This window comes from Lissotriton helveticus, chromosome 5_1 (assembly GCF_964261635.1).
Source record: "Lissotriton helveticus chromosome 5_1, aLisHel1.1, whole genome shotgun sequence".
Classification (NCBI taxonomy): Eukaryota; Metazoa; Chordata; class Amphibia; order Caudata; family Salamandridae; genus Lissotriton; species Lissotriton helveticus.
The window spans coordinates 1,934,686,647-1,934,707,113 of record NC_136065.1 but is presented as its reverse complement, the minus strand read 5'-3'; the positions used below and the strand labels follow the sequence as shown (position 1 = coordinate 1,934,707,113).

The following is a 20,467-nucleotide window of genomic DNA, read 5'->3' as shown; positions in this document are numbered from 1 at the left end:
AGATTGGAATAAGAGTGGGAGCAGTGCCAATGCACATCAGATTTCCTGGAAGAAACATTAGAAACGAAACTCTGGACCCTTGGACCTCCATCTCAACGTGGAAGCCCGAAGAATCTCCCTTGTGGTCAAGGAGTGACCACCCTGCAGCAGCAGGCACCATCCAGCCCTCGACGTCTACTTAGTTGCAGTTCCCGCCGGAACTCGAGCGACTGAGACCGACGAGATCAAGCTTGCCTGCCTTCCAACAGCCCGATCCACAGTCCCTGCAGAGCTGAGACCCGTGGAGGCGACCGGAAGCGTGGGGCACGCCATCTTGAATTGACCACGAGACGCTGACCGTGCAGCCCACGAGTGACCCTCGAAGCTGTGCACCGGGGTTTGAGAAGCCCCCACCCTGAGCTGCTCCTGAGCCGAAGTTCAGCCCTCCACACTCGACGAGTGCTGCGTGGGGCCCTTTGGCTCTATTTGGCTCAACGCGTTGGCCCGGTCACTTGCCAGCTGGCTAGTGGTCCCTGTGCCGACGAACTACCTAAGAAGACTCGTGAATCTGGTTGCTCCAGATCCACACCAGCTCCCCTGAAAAGGAGCCCCGACTCTGACCTTCCTGGTCCGAGTGAGAAGCAATCTTCCGATCCCGCGTGGATTGCTCTTGCCAAGGCTTGTTTGCTCCAAACTTGAAGCCGACTGCACCGACGGTGAGAGCCTGCGTGGGACAGATCGTGACCTGCTCCTGGACGTCGCAGATGCCCCAGAGCCCACGTGACAGCGGAGAGAAGCTCCTCGACGACCACCTGATTGCGCCCGACATTGCCTGGTTCCGTCCTGGTTCCACCCTGGTCACTGCTGAGTGACCCAGACTCTGTCCCCTCTGCTTTCAGGTACTCTACAACTTGAGTCCACCCTTGGACTCCACCGGACACTTCATCTTTAACCCGCCTGCAGCCCTTTCAGCTTCAAGCACCAAGAGCCTGCGTGTCAAAACCCGACGCCACTTCGACCCTGTGCACCCACTTCCTGTGGGTGAGGTAACTTTGCTCCGCCGGTGTTCCCACACTGGTGCACATCTCTAGGGTCTGTGTGTTAAGTTTTGTTCCTCTAGGTCCAGCGGAAGTGTCCTTAAACTTTAACTTTATGACTTTTACGCACCATTGGTTAACATTGGTGCATGCGTGCGCTTTCCGCACATCTCCCGAATCCCGAGGGCCATTCCCGACTTCAGCATTGCTTGTCCTGACTGCTCCCAGCGATTCCCTAGGCCCTAGGCCTAACCACTGTTCGAGTGGCCTCTCTTATACCACTTGTTTAGTATATGGTTTGAGTGGCCACCCGCCCTCATCCATAATTGTGCAACTTGTATGTTTAAACAGTGCTTTTGATTTAACGCTTGTGCCCCTTTATTCATAAAGAATACTGGGGATTGTTTTTAGTAATAAACACATACATTTTTATAATATATACTTGTGTGGTGTCCTTTCATTTGATATTACAGGATTGTATGTGGTAAAACAGCTCGCTTAACACGACCTCTTAAGTTAAGCCTTTAGGCTGCTTAGTCCATGCTACCCCTAGGATAGCTTGTCTAATAAGGTTGACTTACAACCAGACACCATAAGGGATTGTTTGGTCAGGTAGTAGGTGGTTCCAGAATTGGAAACATCCCCTACCAGGCCAACTTCTCACATGCTTCATCTTAATATAGTAAGTTTCATTTCCACCTCCTGGATGACCCTTCTGTTATCTGCCCATTGTCGTAATTTTTAACCCCTTGATTTCACTGGTTGTTCCTAGGGCACTATCTATCACGTTTTCTTACTTCATTCAGTGGTATGCTGTACCCCCTATAGTATAGTTCCTATATTCCCAATAGGCTCCGCGCATAGGAATAATATATCCTATAGATTAGACGTAGGACTGGGGCCAACTAGGTCTCTATCGAATATACTAAACTTAATAGTGAGTGCCAGCTAGCTCAGAGGTCACTAGAAACTTTCTCGAATTCACAAAAAGGGATTAGTTTCTGATAACCGCATAAACATGACAACTTTGTTTCCCAAGAATAGGAATTATATCTCTAGAGTCATGGAAACAATAGATAAGTATTTCACTCAGTCAATCGTGCATGCTTCGTTTCAACAGAGCTTGTGGAGAAATAGAGAGACAGGCGTTTTCAATAAAAAGGTTTATTGAACAGTCATCTTTCTCATTCAAGAGAAGTGAACTGCTACAATAGTTAAGCAGACTGCAAAGTATAATGCGTACAGCGAGAATAGTATTATAAAATAATACTGTAAAAGCATTGTATGGGTTCTAAGCCATATACAAATACATACATAAATAACATTGACTAAAAATACTCAACTGGTGCTTCTAAATACGCCTACCCCAATGTACCTAACCTAAGTATAGTACGCGGGAAGAAGTAAGTATTGTGTAGCATAGGTTTAGTTGTTGTTGCCAAGAATCTACCAAAGGTTTCTCTAGGGTCTAATCAGCTCCATACCTTGGTTTAGAATGAAGGAGGTCTGGTATCTCTGTCTCAAGACTCAATTTCCCAACATCCCGCAAGGGGAGCTTGGAAACACCGGATCTGGATTCTCGGCGAGAGAAAGACCGCCTCTTGATCAGTGCGTCAGCTGGAGGGTCGGCTTCCTTTGGTACTTGCTGTAGCCAGCTGCGTCGGGCAAGTAGATAGTCGCACTGCTACGAACCACCGAAGTTTGCTATAGCAAGTGAAGGTATATTTATACCTTGAAGGTGTTTAGGAATGCAATAGATTGACGTAAAGTCGGGCATAATACCGTCAGGAAAGAACCCCTAGGGAATAGTTGTTCTTTGCAAAGTACATGGGTTCTTGGACAAATCAATATTCAAGCAAGGGGAAGTTCCTTAAGCAGATTTTCCAAGAAATCGTTGTGACGTTTTGTACGGGTGGAAGTAGCCATGCCTGTATTTGGTCTGCATGGGCTATGTCTAACTAATAGATTGATTTCTATGCCTATATAAGGGTAATGTGAATTTTACCTATATAAGGCCATGAATCGGGAAAATTCACTCGGAGCTCTAAACCTCACACAACACCCCCGCCTCTTTTCTTTACTACTTGTGAGAGGAGTACCCTCATGCTAGAAACTTCTCTTTGTTTATTCATTGTCCTGATAACCATTTTGTTTCCACACCATGTACATTTCTCTTTTTATTTACTCTACACTGCCATTTGTACATATTTCTACACATACGACCCTTGTAAATTGGTATGGTTCTAGATTACTTTTTTACTTGTAATTCCTTTTCCTTTGTTGAAAATGCTGTAGCGCCCTTTGGCAGTGTTCACACAGTGATTGCAATAAATGGCTCAAGGGTACTTTTATTTTGGTGGGGAACTAATTAATAACAAATAGAAAAATAAGTATATAACACCCTATTTTATTATACAGTGAATTCTTTCCAGTAGTCAAAATACCATTAAATAATCCAAAACATTACTGAATTCTTAATGATAATTATGATCATTTTGATACATATATTTTGTAGGCAGATTATGGAAAATAAATAATTTTATGTAGTAAAATACCAACCATAGTGCATGCATACTGATTTGGGGTATGTTCCATTTACTATCATCTGCAGATAACAGTATGAAAGCAAACTTGGGTGCTTGAAAAACCTCCAACCTTCATGCTGCACAGCAAGGGAGCATGGTAAGGAAGGGGACCAAGGGGATTGTCTTTAGAGCTCTCAACACTGTCTAACTGGAATCCTAATGGTAAAGGTTATGGTGAATACATGAAAAAGGGGTGGCTATATGTGGAGGATGTTGATGATCTAAAAGCACCCAAATAAATTGTGCATACACGCAATAGCACAAATGCAGGAGGTTTGATCTTGACAGTAGAATGTCTGCCCAACACTGAGGATCTATGTCTGTTGCTATGAAAGTTTACATTTGTTTGGGGAATGAGTTGTACAAGAGATTGAGTTTAGGAGAAGGGAAATTTAGTAGAGGAGGTTGTGCATTAGGGTGAATTTGGACGGTGATTAGTGACTGAAAATAGAGCATGGAGTAGAAGGATAGATTTGGTAAAAAACAGCTGGTGGCTCAGGGGGGTCACTTAGTAGAAGAGAAGTGTGTATCTCTGACTTCAAAGGGGTTGAGTTGATCTGAGTTGGGAGAGCGGGGCAAAGAATTACACTTAAATTGCTTACTTTTAAGGTAATGAGGGAAAGGGTTTACTGAGAGAAAGGAGATGATCCTTTGCATTGGAGGAACAATTACTTAATGTGGTGCAGATGATGGACTGATTGGACTTAGATGTAAGATGTTGATTTGAGGTAGAAGACAATGATTCGACTTGGTGAAGCAGATAGAATTAGGGCAGTGTGTTTGCTTTATGGTTCAAATCTTTTTTTGCTATTATTCCACTGTTAAATGATACAGACATACGTTATGAAGTAGGGTCCCATCTCAAGGGGGGCGGGAAGACAAAAGTCTCAGGAATAAAATAAACATAAACAGCCAAACCTTGCCCCAAATATTCCCCCCTCTCTCTTCCACTCCCCCATCCTTTCTCCCGAATAATGTTTAGAGCATTGTTCGATCCTCCTATGTCACGTGACCTATCACCTTCCTGCCGTTTCCGCGCCTCATCACTTGGGACCATCAATCGCAACAAGTGTAGGTACTATGGGCAGGTTCATTTGTAAAATTCTGCAGAAAAAAGCCTAATGTGCGGTTCTCTCAGCTCCTGATGGCTGCCAGGTTAGGAGTCTGAATTTTCATACCCAGTATGCACCATATTCCGTGTAGCCAAGCGCTGTGTGTCGGGAGTTTCTCCACAGATTATACAAGTCAGCTATCAAAAAAGCTAAGAAAAGATACTATTCAGACAGAATTCAAAATGCTAAACGTGCAAATAAAGAATTCTATAAAATTCTCAATGAATTTAGAAACCAAATTGCCTAGAAGGCACTCATCCCATTGCTCAAGATTTTACAGACAAACAGGCAAATCATTACATAGCCATAGCAGACAAGTTGGACTCATACTTAAAACACAGACAGAGCACCAGGGCTAGCCCTCTTCCAAAACAACAATCCAAGAATAATCTATCCAGCCTCTCAGTTCCTTCTAACACATTTCATACGAGGAATATATGGACCTGCTCAAAGCAAGCAGGCCTGCGGCAACCCTTCTGACCCGTACCCACCCCAAACCTTCAAGACAATTCTTCTAACATCCTCATTTCCAGACGAACTCAAAAAGTCCGACATACGCCCATTGCTGAAGGAAACAAACTTGGAACCACTGAACCCAGACACCTACAGCAGACTGATTACGATTGGACCTTTCCTGGGCAAACTGATGGAAAGAGCAGTATTCGCCCAGATGTTACAATTAATTGAAGATAATGACATACCTCTGGACTTCCAAACGGGACTCCATCCCGTGCCATCTGGGATTACCTGAAGCACACAGTTGACCGCAACGGGTTGCTGCACTTCTTCTCTCGGACCGCTCGGCTGCCTTTGACATAGTTGACCATGACACTCTAATACAAAGACTCTACGAAGCAGGGATAGAGGGGACTGTTCTTGACTGGATCACATCCTACCTTAGCAATAGAACTAATGTCATCCATACGCCCCCTTTATTGTTCAAACTGTACTTCACAAAAACAGGGGACCCTCAACGCTCTATCATCTCGCCCATGCTTTTCAACATCTACATGAAGTCAATACCAACGCTGATCTATTCATTTCACCTCACATGCTATAACTGTGCACATGACACTCAAATACTCCTTCAACTGGAATGCCCCAAAGACATTGGAAACTCACCAATTTTCAGATGTCTCAGAGCCGTGGATCAATGGATGACGTGGAGCCATCTCAAATTGAATGCTTCCAAAACGGAAATACTCACATATGGCAACTGGAAACATTATGACCGGCTCACCTCATGGCCTGATGCTCTGGGAACACCTCCTAAAGTATTAAAGGAAGTAAGAAACCTTGGAATGACCATGGACTTCAAGCTATCAATGAATGCCCAAGTGCTCAAACTAGCAGAATCAAGATTTGTTACTATAAAAACTCTGCAACAAATCTTCCACCATTTGGGATTTCCACACAAGGTCCAGGCTACCATCCCCCTTGTTCTGTCCAACCTCGATTACGGCTATAGCCTCTACCATGGATCACCTTTAATAACCATGAAAAGACCACAAGGATTCAGAACTGGGCTGCCAGACTATTCTTACATTTTAAACCGTAAGACTTCATCTCCCCTGCCTTGAGAGCCCTACATTGGTTACCGGTTGCCAGAAGATCCACATTCAAGCTGCTTTGTATCACCCACAAAGCGATACATGGAATAGGACCGCACTTTATCTGGAATAAAATCACCAAACACATTCAACAAAGGAACCTCTGCTCTAGAGTGGCACAACGCCTTAAAATCCCAATGTACAAGAAAAAAACATGGGTGGCACATCCTTCTCTGTTCAAGCAGCCAAACTATGGAACTCTTTACCCCAATATAAGATCCACGGATAACCACCTAATCTTCAGAAAACTATTCAAGAGTTGGCTCTTTCTCACACAACCACCATACAAAAATAGAAATATACAGCATATCCCTCTGTATATAAGCATTTATTGTACTATAGATATGTACCTAGATATGTGTATTGCTTTGTGGAAACATGTAGAATAATAGTTTTTTAAAAATATAGACATCCTTTTGTTCTGCATAACAAATGTACATATCTGAAAGAGACACTTTATTGATAGATTCCTTTGCTTAGAATATCCCCAGGCGTCAGACTGGATCCAGAAAGTTTTCGTCAGCAGTACCCCTGCGTGTTGGTAGGTGTCGTTGTATGGCCCCTCGTACGTCGTAGTCGCCGAGATGACGTCCCTGGAGCTACTTAGACGTGCCCATGTGCGCTGACTTCAGTTCTTTCTTTTTCCGTGCCAGCAAGTGCATCTGGAGAGAGCAGTACCCCCAGTCATTTTTTGACTGAGTTTTTGGGGATGCCCAGTTTTAAGTCTTGCGCGGACAGTCAACGCAGGATGTCAGTGACGGACCCGCACCGTGAGTGTCTCTACTGCCTGGGGCACGACCATGACTCCGAGAAAGTGGCTAGAGCCCGTGAATTGGCTCTGTGCCGTTCCAGGTCCTGGTCCCTGGGAGGTCAAGGGACCGGCCGCGAAGCCATCACCACCATTCGAAGTCTTTGCACTTGGAATCCGGTAAGGCGAAGCACAAGAAGTCGAAAAAGCGCCGTCGCTCTTCGCCTTCCCCTAGCCGGTCACGCCGTGCGGGTGGCACCCTCCGCATCTCCGGCAGAGCCTCTGCAATTGCGGATGGCCTACCCGCCCTTTCTGGGTCCATCGGCGACTCCGGCCCAGCTGGAGGAGTTTCTGTCAGCCATGGCACGTGTCTTCAGGCCGTCCGGCTCTGCCGGTGTGCCTTCGTTCCCCATGGGCCCCACTGGGGGTCCACGTGCTTCGACGTCGCCGGCGACTTCGGTCTCGACGCCGAGAGACCTCCATGGATCCAGGCACGGATCCCTGTCTATGGTGGTGGGCCCTGTACGACCTCCAACGACATCGACGACGACGTCCTTGGCTTCCTCCCCGATGTGGAGACGGTGCCGGAAGGATGTCGACTGACGCCGATTCCGACGCCTTACCAGCACCTCTCTGGTGTTCACCAAAGTGATGGCCACAGCTCATCTGCGCAGATTAAGGGTTTCAGTCTTCCCCTATCTCGACGACTGGTTGTCAAAGGCTCGCCCCAAACAGACTACGGCCACGTCCAGACTACGGCCGACCTACTTCATTTGCAGGGGTTCTCCATCAATGTGCCAAAATCGCACCTGATTCCCTCTCAGAAACTCCTCTTGATTGGAGTAGTTCTGGACACTGCGCAGTTTCGGGTTTATCCTCCCGAACAGCGAGTCTGGGACATTCGAGCTATGATTCCGATCTTTCAGCCCTTATCCTGGGTTTCGGTCAAGACGACCTTGAGGCTGCTGGGCCTCATGGCCTCCTGCATCCTGCTAACCAACCATGCCAGATGGCATATTCGGGCTCTGCAGTGGGACCTGAAGTTCCAGTGGGCGCAGCATCAGTGGAACCTGTCCGACTATGTCCAGATCTCGGAGGGCACTGCACAACAATTGCAGTGGTGGCTCACGAATCAGCATTGGGTCAGTGGCAGACCCCTCTCCCTTCCCCAGCAATAGCACACAGTGGTGACGGATTCTTCCCTCCTGGGATGCGGGGCCACATGGAAGAGATGAAGATCAGAGGCCTCTGGTCTCCGGCGGAGTCCCGGCTCCATATTAACCTTCTGGAGCTTCGAGCAATCCTTATTGCACTGAAAGCCTTCCATCCGTCTGTCAAGGGGAAGGTGGTACAGGTGTTCACAGACAACACCACCGCCATGTGGTATTGCAACAAACAAGGCGGGGTGGGGTCGTGGATCCTATGTCAGGAGGCCCTGCGCCTCTGGACATGGCTGGAACGTCAAGGCATTTCCTTGATGGTTCAACACAAGGCAGGTTCTTTGAACGCCAGGGCGGACGAACTTAGCCGCCGGTGCCTGGTGGATCAGGAATGGTGTCTTCACTCGGAGGTGATGCAAGGTCTCTTTCAACAGTGGGGCGAGCCTTGGTTAGATCTATTTGCCACCGAAGAGAACGCCCCATGTCATCACTTCTGCGCCTTTCCAAGGCGGTACTTGCTCAGCGATGCTTTTTGTCACGAGTGGAGCTGCGGTCGATTGTACGCCTTTCCGCCTATACCACTTCTACCCAGAGTGCTGAAGATCAGCCGGGCCCAAGTCATTCTTGTGGTCCAAAACTGGGCTCGAAGTGTTTGGTATCCCAAGCTACTCAGTATGAGCATGGATCCCCAATCTGACTGCCTCTTTGCAGCAGGGGACGGTACTCCCCCCGAACCTGTCCAGCCTTCACCTTGGAGATTGAACGGCGACAGTTGATTCCTTTTGACTTGCCTCCCGAAGTCTGTGATATCATTCTGGCAGCCGGGCGTCCCACCACTAAATTGGTATACGCCTGCAGGCGGAACAAATTTGTGGTATGGTGCACAGCAAAGTCCGTGGATCCCCTCTCTGCCTCTCTTTCAGAAGTTCTTTTGTTCCTTTTTTCTCTGGCCCAGCAGGGCTCTGCTCTGGGCACTATTAAGGGCTATCTTTCTGCTTTCGGCTTTTCTCTGGCTCCCTGATCAGCCCTCTCTTTTAAAGTCCCTTGTTGTAAATAGATTTCTCAAAGGCATTACTCACATTTTCCCTCCTATTCCATTTGTGGTGCCGCAGTTGGACTTGAATCTGGTTCTTACTTTTCTGATGTGCGCTCCTTTTGAGCTGGTTCACAACTGTCCTAATCGTTTATTAACTTTGAAGACTGCTTTCCTGGTTGCCATCACCTCCTCTAGGTGTAGAAGACCTGCGAAGGGTTTAAAGGAAAACAGGACGTTGGCGCTCTAACAGTAGTGTTAATGGTGGGTCGGTGAATGATAGGGTAGTCAAATGTCTCACAGTGCAGCCAGTATTGAGGAAAAACCCTAAACCTCACACCAGAGCCAAGGTCAAGACCTTGGAACTAGAAAAACACATTAAGTAGATACTGGGCACACGTGTAAGATAAATAGTACAGATACTACGATGTTTAACACATAAGAATTTAGGTCGACACCGGTGGAGTGAAAGATATGTTGTTTTATGGAGATTTCTTTCTTTTTTCAAAACATACAACACCAGCCGACACGTGTTTCGTCAACAGGAGAGATCCTGTGACTCTTCAGGGCTGTAAGTGCCGGAGACAAGCCTTGACGCGACCTGATTACCCCAGGTCCTTCGTGCACAGATGCACCGGTCTGTTTTCCACTTCTCCACCCTGCCATTACCGTACCTACGACCTTAAGTTTTACCCGTTGACCGGGTTGGAATTATCACCGGTTTAAAGATCCACATCACGCACTTACAGCCCTGAAGAGGCACAGGATCTCTCCTGTTGACGAAACACGTGTCGGCTGGCGTTGTATGTTTTGAAAAAAAGAAAGAAATCTCCATAAAAACAACGTATCTTTCACTCCACCGGTGTCGACCTAAATTCTTATGTGTTAAACATCGTAGTATCTGTACTATTTATCTTACACGTGTGCCCAGTATCTGCTTAATACCTCCGCTACGTGTGTGAGTGAGCTCCAGGCTCTTTCCTCTAAGCCTCCTTTTCTGTCGGTTCATCCGGACAAGGTTGTGCTTCACACTTGTCCTTCCTTCTTGCCAAAGGTTGTCACTGCTTTCCACATTGAGCAAACTATCACCATGCCCACTTTCTTTTCGCACCCTTCCAGAGAGGAAGAGAGGCTCCACTGTCTGGACCCAAAAAGTTATTTTTCATTTTACTTGAATCGCACACAACAGTTCCGGGTGGATGACCAGCTTTTTGTTGGCTACGTAAGCACCAAAAAATGCCGGGCAGTACACAAGAGGACTATCTCCTGAGGTTCCGTGAATTCTGAACCCGTTCCATAAAGGTCATGGTTTCGTTATGAATTTGATATTAGCAAACCATAACTAGTTAGTGCGGCAAGTATGAGTGTTTTCGTCATGTTAGACTGATGGATTCACTACGTATTTAGGGATTTCGTTCTGAACCCTTGGGTTCCATTTTGTGTATGGCAGCCATTTTGTGGTTTCCCTCACATAGGCCGATGACTGTGGCTGAACAAGTCTTTTAAGTACACCTTAACTCCAGTTCGTGCTGACTCCTGTTTGACCTGAGTGAACTGACCCTGTTGCCTGAAGCTGACCTTGTTAAACCAGTTCCTGCCCTTTAGCTGATCAAGATTAAGGATCAGAGCACAGGACATCGTAAAAGTTTTATTGCACACAAATATGCCTTATCCTACTCTCACCTGTTTCTGCTCCTTTCTTTATGGTCTATTTACGATTGGGTTGTAGCCTTTTTTATTATGGGTCCGTTTGACCTGTCTAAAGAAGAATGTTGGGTTTGACCGATGATTGATCATGGGCTGGGCAACTGAAAACTGGGTTTGTCGTCATGCGATACTTTAGTTGGTGATTGGTTAAACTGTAAACAAGGAATGTTTGCCTGAAGCATAATGTTTGGCATAAAAAGGGATGACTTGCTGTGTAAAATTGAGCAGTCTCCTGAGAACTCATACCGTGATGATTTCTAGGACTTCTGTTACTGGCTGCAGTCAATAAATTCGATCTTTGACGCCACCACGAAGAGTCCCGTGTCTCTGTATTCTAAGACAGGTGAACCCGAAGACTTTGGGCATGCCCCTGGCGCCGCTGGGTCTTAAATAACCCGGTTCTTCACTCCCGCTGGGTCATCTTGTGTATCAAAGCCTGTTATTCTCTGGCTAAAAAGGAACCTCCGGTAGGGTTGCGCGCCTATTCTACCAGTGCGACAGCAGATACTTCTGCATTGGGACGTGGTGTCCCCCTGCAAGACATCTGTCAGGCAGCCACATGGGACTTGTTGCACACTTTTACTAAGCTTCATTGCCTTGACAGGCAAGTCCGGAGGGACGGCTTCTTTGGCCGTTCTGTTCTCCGTGACTTTCTGGTGTAATCTTGGTTCGCAGACCCACCACCAGGGTTGGTATTGCTGTGGTATCTATTCTAAGGTAAGGAGTCTATCACTAACATGTCTCTTTCAGATGCACAAGTTACTTACTTGTGTAACGATATACCTGTAAGAGACATTAGTTAGTGATAGATTCCTTACCGCCCCACTGATTCTCCCCGTTCTGCAAACTGATTTCTAGGGTTAAGGTCATCCCTTTCAGTGCCTAGTTTCAATGCACCAGTGGTCAGTATCTTGCATGGCTCTGCGTTCCTGGCGCGGAAAGTCGTGTACAGCACTCACGTCAGCGCGCATGGACGCTTCTAAGTAGCTCCGGCGATGCCATCTCGGCGACTACCACACCAACGACGTACGCGGAGCCGTACGACAACGCCTATCGACGCGCAGGGCTACTGCCGACGAAAACTTTACAGATCCAGCCTGATGCCTGGGGATATTCTAAGGTAAGGAATCTATCACTAACTATTGTCTCTTACAGATATATCGTTACACAAGTAATTAACTTGTGCATTACTGATAGTTACATTATTCGATGTTTTAACATGTATATAAGTGACTGCACAAATAAGTAAATCTTTTATCATAACTACTTATCTACAATTGCTTCACTATTGAATTACAAAAAAATATATATAAATAAATAAAATTAATTTAAAGTACAACACCTGAAAGCCGGAGTTCATTTAATGCATCTTTAAACTACATATACTACCTTCCTTTATGCATCTATATACCATGTATTTATGGATCTATACATTTTTACTTTTCTTCTAATTCGGCATATCCAATGCAGTACCCTATTTCTCACCCCATACCGCTCTCAATACATCCTCTACCTCAACTATCAGACTCATCTCAAACCTCTTTCTACTACTCTTTCCAATGCACTTCCCTATGTCTCACCCTATACCTCTATCAATATATCCTCTACCTCCACTCTCTCATTCATCCCAAACCCCATACCACTACCATGAACCCCAAAATAACTCTTTCTAGACCCCTCCTTGTATCATCTCATACCTCTTTTTCTATTCCGATTCCGCAAAACAAGCCTGTCTAAACCCTTCCCTCTGACTCTTCCCCCTCCACCTCCCTTTTACTCTTCCCAAGCATCCTCCTACTGCTATGAGCCACAAAACAAAATTTAAATCCTTCCCTCTTCTATCCCTTCACTATCCTTTTCATTCCAAATAACAGACTAACATATCCACCACTCAAATTAATTTTATATTTCACTATTCTAATTCACCACAAAAACTTTATGGGTTCCGGAGTAGCGTGCTTCTCAACGAAAAAGCACTTCAACGCCCTATCAGGAGTAGCAATCGCTATATAAATACAGACCTTTTTCCCTCTTCTATTCCTCCACTATCCTTCTCAATACAAATAACAGACTGACATGTCGACCACTCAAATTAATGTCATATTTCACTATACTAATTCACCACTAATACTTTATGGTTTCCGTAGTAGAGTGCTACTCGTTGAAAAAGCACTTCAACAAACACCTCATCAGGGGTGGTAAGCACTATATTAATCCATTTACAATACAATATATTGCATGTTAGTCTGACTCCTAACACTCCCCATTTAATAGAGCATAGCTCACTAGAGCAGTGTTTCCCAAGGTCATGAGCCGATTTTTGGTGGGTCTTGAAAGTCCAAACAATAAGCATTTGCAAAGCAATAGGTCTCGCATTTACAAGCCTTTGAGATATTGGCACTGTAAATGTCAATAGCTTAAATTCTCGCAAATGTTAGACTCATTACATTGCAAATATTGTTTGTTTCCAAGCACCCCAAAGCCGCTTCTAAAGAAAGGGTTGTGGCCTCCATTAAGTGCAAGCGCAGCATGGGGCACTTGGAAACAACCCACAAAAAAAATATTGTAAAGCAATAGGTGTCACATTTTTGAGAGTTTAAGTTATTGGCATTGAAATAAGCGACCACAATTGTCCCGGCTGCTTGTAAAGTGAAAGCGCGCATGGCGCACTGAATATAAGAAAAGCACGTCGTGTCTGCAGTAGGGTAAACCCCATTAAAGAAAATAGTGCTTACAGAGTAAATAACACAGACTGTGTAACAACTGAAGTAAAAGGGCCAGCCCTCGTGGGAGGTTACAAATGAAGACAAGGCGGTACTAAGGAGGGACTAACAATTCGGTTACCGAATCAGGAACCAGCATTTACAAAGGACAAAAACACAAGCCAAAATATGGGCAGAGAGCGGGCGCGCCGAAGGCAAATCCGTCTGCGCCCGGAGAGCGACCAGCGCCAGGACCACTGCCCTTTTTCTGAGGCATACCTACATGCGAAGGGTACTCATTGATCTTAATCGTGGTGAGTGCCTTCAAGCAATGTCAGTGCTGGGTCAACTGAATTACAGGCTTAGGCGATGCAATTCATCGGGTCTGGCGGCCATGAATCTCTCCACACAACCCAAACACAACACCAGGGGTGGGGAGAGAGTTACGCCTCCCACCAACTTGGACAATAATATTCCCCAAGACACAAGAGGCTCTCAATCTTATGAATGAACTCAAGGCATTTACCACAAAGATCCCAATGTTATTAGCTGCATCCTACACACAAGGTCTTTGATCAAACACAAGTATGACCTAGAATGTTTGATACAAGTTGGAAACCCTGATCTTGTGTTTCTTACGGAAACCTGGGCTAACAGTACCTCCGAGCCGGATTGGAACGTGGCTGTTTCGGCAGGCTACTTGGTAGCTCATGTAGACAGAGAAGGGGCAAAAGGGGGAGGGATGGGGATAGCGCTGATTCACCTGTCACACTACACGTTGAAGATTGAGCCGGAACCTACGCTGGAAGCTGAGGCAATGTCATTTAGTGTCAAAAATAACAGTCGCAAACTCTTCCCGGGGCTACTTATTTATAGGCCTCCAGGGACGAGATCCTCTTTTATTAGGTCACTGCACTCCTTTCTGGAATCATGCTTAGATACTGCCACCTTCACAGTTTTGGGTCACTTTAACTTTCATTTAGAAGCAAATAACGACTCCGACAACCCCTGCCTGATTGATAACCTGGCTAGCTATGGGCTGAGTCAGATTATATCTGAGCCTACCCATTAAGAGGGCCACTCGCTGGATGGTATGTTTACTAACAATCAACATATTGAAGTGGAGAGTGTGCGACCAGTACCTTGGTCAGATCACTCAGCAGACTATTTCAATGTTGAGATCTCAGCAAATAGCAGCTGTCACAGGAACAGACCTTCCCTGATTAAATCACGTCCTTGGAAATGAATCCAAAAAAATGATCTGATCATAGCCTTGGCGAAGAACTCCCCAGCTATAGCAGACTCCAATGCGGCAGCCGATAATTTTGAAAATTGGCTAAGTCAGGCAGTAAACACGCTGGCGCCGGAAGAGACCAGGCACCTTAGGAGATGGCAAGTTACATCACTCTGGTACTCGGCTGAGCTCAGACAAATCAAAGTCAAATGTAGATGAAAGGAAAGTATTGGGAGATCCGACTACAGCATGGAACACAGAAAAGACTATAACACAGCCTTAGAGGAATACAAGATTGCTATAAAACAAGCTAAAACTGTAAATTTTACCTCTAAAATTCAGGAGGCCAGTAACTCCTCTAATGAATTATTTAAAACTGTGACTGCCTTATCAAAGTGCCCACAGGACACTGTTTTTGCTCCTGACCAAAACATTGTAGACAAAATGGCTGTTTTCTTTCAAAACAAAGTTCAGACAGTCTACAATGAACTCCTGAACACAGCTGATGCCCCTGGGGAGAACTGCACAGAGGTGCGGGAGGATAAGGCACTTTCGTGGAGTCTATCACAGTTCTCAGTATTAGGGGAAGAACAAGTTGCAGACCCTTTGTTACAAACTAAGTCCGGGTCCCCTCTTGACCCCTGACCCCCTTACATTGCACATCTGGCTGTGGAGGAGGCCAGTGCTTCCCTGACCCCCTTACTTAATGAGATTACGAGTCCAGGGGTCTTTCCATTGCTTTGGAAAAAGGCTTGCATCAGACCTATCCTAAAAAAAAAACAAGCTTGATCCTTTGGAGGCCAAAAACTATCGCCAAATAGCCTGTCTCCCGCTGCCCTCTAAGATCTTGGAGAAAGCCATGAACTCAGAATTGATGGAGTATTTGGATCAGAATAACGTCCTTGACACCACCCAGCATGGCTTTAGAGCGCGGCACTCTACTGAATCAGCCTTGATTATGGCGACAGAAGAGATCCGCAAGTTGATGGATGGAGGGGTAGGGCCGTTGCTTATACTGCTAAACCTAACCACAGCATTTGACACCGTAAACCATGCGGTTTTGTTGCAGAGGATGAAGACTGCTGGCATTAGAGATCAGGCTCTAACCTTACTTACATAATTCTTGGCATCTAGGAAACAATTAATTCACTCGGATGGACTTCAGTCAAGAAAGTCCCACCACCCATGTGGAGTCCCCCAGGGATTGGCCTTGTCCCTGACTATGTTTGATCTTTACGTCACGTCACTAGCTAGACTAATAAAAGAACATGGTCTTATGCTTGTGTTGTACGAGGATGACACCCAGTTAGTGGTGTCAGTTACCGAAAGCGTCGAATTGCCTTACGGCACTGGATGAACACCAACTTTTTAAAGCTTAATAGGGATAAAACCGAGGTTATAGAGTTCGGTCAGAAATCTTTGGTTTGGAGTCAACTATAGTGGCCCCCCGAAGCCGGTACATGCCCTGTCCCTGTGTCCAAGGCCAGGAATCTAGGCTTCCTGATTGATAAAGATCTATCGCTCCCCCCACAAATAAATCAAGTGTCTTCGGCCTGCTTCTTTACGCTGAAAGTCTTGCATAAAATTCTTCCTTTCATTCCTTTTTCATTAAGGAAAACGGTAATCGGAGCATTAGTTCTGTCGAGAGTGGACTATTGCAACGCGCTGTACCTGGGAGCTGGCGCAAGTCAATTTTCCAAACTTTAGTCACTCCTAAATGCGGCCGCCCGGGTATTGCTTGATCTACCCCAACATCACCCTACGTCCGCTAGCATAAAGCAGCTCCACTGGCTTTCAGTTCGACGGTGAGTGGATTTTAAGGCCCTTTGCCTAGTGCATAAAGCCCTATATGGAGGAGGTGCTGCGGATTTACAACTACTTTTCCCCCAGTTTGTGCCACTACTCTGTTTAAGGTCCACTAACACTGGACTGGTACATATTCCCAAAATAAGAAGAATCAGGTGGGGAGGAAAGGGTTTCTCATTCCAAGCGGCTAAACTCTGGAACTCCCTACTTGTACATATACGACTACGATCTAGTGGCACTCTTTTTAGAAAAATGATAAAAACTTGGCTCTTTACCAAGCTTTAGATCTGTTAACTTCTCCCGGATTGCATACATCTCAGTGCCAAGACGCCTCGGCAATAGTGCACTTTATAAATAGTCAGTCAGTCAGTCAGAACAGCACATGCGCTGCCCAGGCTCGACCTAAAAATAGAACCATTGGAACTATACTAGACCCGACTGAAGAGCCCCAATAAGGATGCAACCGTGTGAAACTAGTCCTGGGTTGCTTGTGTTTCGGTTCAGGGAGGACCAGGACTGGCAATTTGGGCAGGACTGTTCCCATGAGGAGCAGGGGCAAGACTGATTTGCATCTGGCTGGGTCTAATCTGAGGTGGCATGGTGCGCAAAAGAACTTATGGGTTGGAGTGTCGCCCGAGTGACTGCCAGTGGTTAGACTTATTGCACTCCTCCTCCCATTACCTTTTGTGTGCTCCCAGGACTTCTCCACACCTCTATCCGCGCCTCCAGCCTCAGTGTCTTCTTGCACCTGCAAGGCCTCTTATTCAGCCCCTGTGCCAGTGCCACCATGCCCAGATGTAAGGATTTCCCTGAACCTCCTTCCTCCTGCCCTGGAAGCCCAATCTGTAAATTTCCATGGTGCAAAGCGCCAGGACATCTCCGACTGTAAAAGCGATGTAATAAAAAGAAATAAAGAAACCTACACCCCCACCACTGAATGTACACGCACACCAGCTAACGTTGGGAAACTAACCTGATACCCAACCTCTCCCACATGTGCTCAAAGAACAACACTGTGCACACAAGCGGACCAGAAAGGAAGCAGAGGCGAGCTGGGTGTTCAAGAAAAGGAAAATCAGCCAGCGGCTCCACCCTTTACCATTTAAGATGTGTATAATCTAGCATTCCTAAAGATGTGCAGAGTCTGGCATTACAACAGATGTGCAAAATATGGCATCACCACAGAAGATGTGCAGGATCTGGCATTACCACAGAAAGCGTGAAGAATGTGGCATTACCATAGAAGAGGTGCAGAATGTGGCATTACCACAGAAGATGTGCAGAATGTGGCATTACCACAGAGGATGTGTAGAATGTGTCATAACTACAGCTGACGTGCAGAATCTGGTATTTCCATAGATGATGTGCAGAATCTGGCATCGCCATAGATGATGTGCAGAACCGGTTATTACTGCAGAAGACGTGCAGAATTTGGCGTTAACATGTAAGATGTGCAGAATCTGGTATCACCACAGAAGAGGTGCAGAATCTGTAATTACTATTGCAGATGTATCTGTAATTACTATTGTAGATGTAATTGTTATTTTATTTATATAGCGCTTACTACCCCATACGAGGTGCAGAGAAGGTGCGCAGAATCAGGAATTACCATAGAACATGTTAAAAATGTTGCATTATCAGATGAGGGGGGGGTGGTGTCTGGTATTACCAGGTGAGGTGTTATAAAAGGAGGTACTCTGTTAAACGCGACTTGCAGTATCTGGCATTACCAGAGGAGGTGTTTGGTTTTTGGCATTACCAGACACGGTGTTTAGTATCTTGAATTACCAAACGAGGTATAGACTACAGGGCATTAACATTTTAGGTTTGCAGTATCTGGAATTACCAGAGGAGGTGCGCAGTATCTGACATACCAGAGGAGGTGTGCAATATCGGGCATTACCAGAGGAGGTATGCAATTTGGACATTGCCAGAAGAAGTGTGCAGTACCCAGCATTACCAGATGAGGTGTGCAGTATCCGACATTACCAGTGGAGGTGTGCGGTATCAGACATTGCCTGATGAGGTGCGTAGTATCTGACATTACAAGAAGAGCAGGGCCACTGGAATTGGGCAACAATGCAGAATTAAATTATGCAGCAGGGTATACTAAATTATGTGGCAGGAAAATGCTAGTTATGCAGTATAATTTCATGTTATTAGTTGTAATTTAAGACCCAAATGCAGCAATATGTAACTGAAAGCAAGTCAACCTTTGCAAAGTGACTTCTGCTGCACAGCAACATGTGTTGCTACATGTTTAGTACCTTTTGATCCGTTTGAGCTACAAACGGAATTGTTTTTGTTAATATCTGAAAATTATGCAGCAGATGATGGATTATGTGGCAAATACATAATTATCTAAAAAATGCAGTGGCCACAGAATCACACAATTCCAGTGGACCTGCAAGAGTCAGTGAGGGCCACGAGGTGTAGGAGTCACATCTCCTGCATAGCTCACTGTGCAGTATTAGAAGGACTGCAATTTATGGACTGCAAGTAACAAAAGGATATCTATGATAAAAGCAGTAATTCACTTACCTATCTACATAAATTACAAATCTGTCATCTGCATGTTCCATGCCGCGCTTTTCAGTAGCCACATTAATCCTGTATCCTACTTTAATCCAAAACTGAGACTAGACAAAACACAAATCTTTCCAGTAGATGTGTTAATCTCACCATTATTATTAAACCCTGAGATTTATTGGGCCCACAACAATCTATGCAGCAGATGCCTTAACCCTATATAATATAGTAAAATGCAGACTTTGCAACCAATTATGCACTTTTTTTTTAAAATCTTTTTATTGACAGTATAGTAATGAATGACATGGTGGAACAAGTACATTTGCATTGATTACGTATCATATTAGGTTTGAATTACTGTTCCTTTGCCGTAATAGATATTTTCATTTTATGTTCAAAACAATCCCGGCCCAACTCCCTCCTCCCCGTCCCTCCCACCCCGGCACCCTTAGGGCAAATATCTTCCATTGTGTTGCGTAGTCCACCACATGCGAACATATTACTTGTAGCGTGTCTTGCGTAGTCCTACTGGGAACATACCTAAGTATCCCTGTGAAGCAAGTCTGGTGTGGTCGGTGCACCCAGTCCTGGTTATAACAGGCTTCACACTGGCAGGTCACCACCAAAGCATTATTAACCCACCTCTGTAGAGGTGTCAGATGCATCACTACCTTCTGCCTCGAAGGACCCAATTATAGTGTTCCATTCTAGGGAGATAAGGTTCTTCCTGAGTCCCCTACGCTCCTCCCGTTGGAGCGTCGCTCCTTCAGCCTTACCCCATCTTACCACTTCCGCCCTCCATATTTCCGGGTCAGGTGGCCTTGGCGACTTCCATTTCATCGTTAGGGTGCGCTTCGCCAGTAACAAAGCCAGATCAGTGAAGCGTGTACCTACACTTTTCTTCCTCTCTACAGGTCCCAGCCCCAGCAATGTATATTCCAATGAAGTGTACGGTTTGGAAGGGACCAGTCTGACCAGATCGTTATGAACGGCCGTCCAGTAGTATCCCAGTTTTGGGCATTCCCAGAGCATATGGATCAGGTTTGCGTCTGTCGCACTACAGCGGGGGCACGTGTCTGGTGCAGTGGGGAACATTGCATGTATGCGGCGCGGTGTCAGATATGCTCTATGTAGTATCATAAGTTGTATAAATTTGAATTTCGGATTTCGTGATACCTTTTTCGGAAATGCAAGTATTCTGTCCCATTCCTTGTCTCTGAGGGGT

At 45.7% G+C, this 20,467-nt stretch overlaps 1 long non-coding RNA gene across 40 annotated transcripts in view; it reads left to right on the top strand.

Moving 5' to 3' along the window:
- LOC144756055 (uncharacterized) overlaps nucleotides 1-20,467 on the top strand; it is a 1,542,626-nt gene that overhangs the window by 965,938 nt on the left and 556,221 nt on the right. For 5 of the 40 annotated variants that reach the window (XR_013595030.1, XR_013595018.1, XR_013595042.1 and 2 more), the window contains one exon: nucleotides 3,628-3,698. The exons of the other annotated variants lie outside the window; for them this stretch is intronic. This is a non-coding gene — a long non-coding RNA (uncharacterized LOC144756055). The remainder of the gene's footprint in view (nucleotides 1-3,627; nucleotides 3,699-20,467) is intronic. 40 annotated transcript variants of the gene reach the window in all.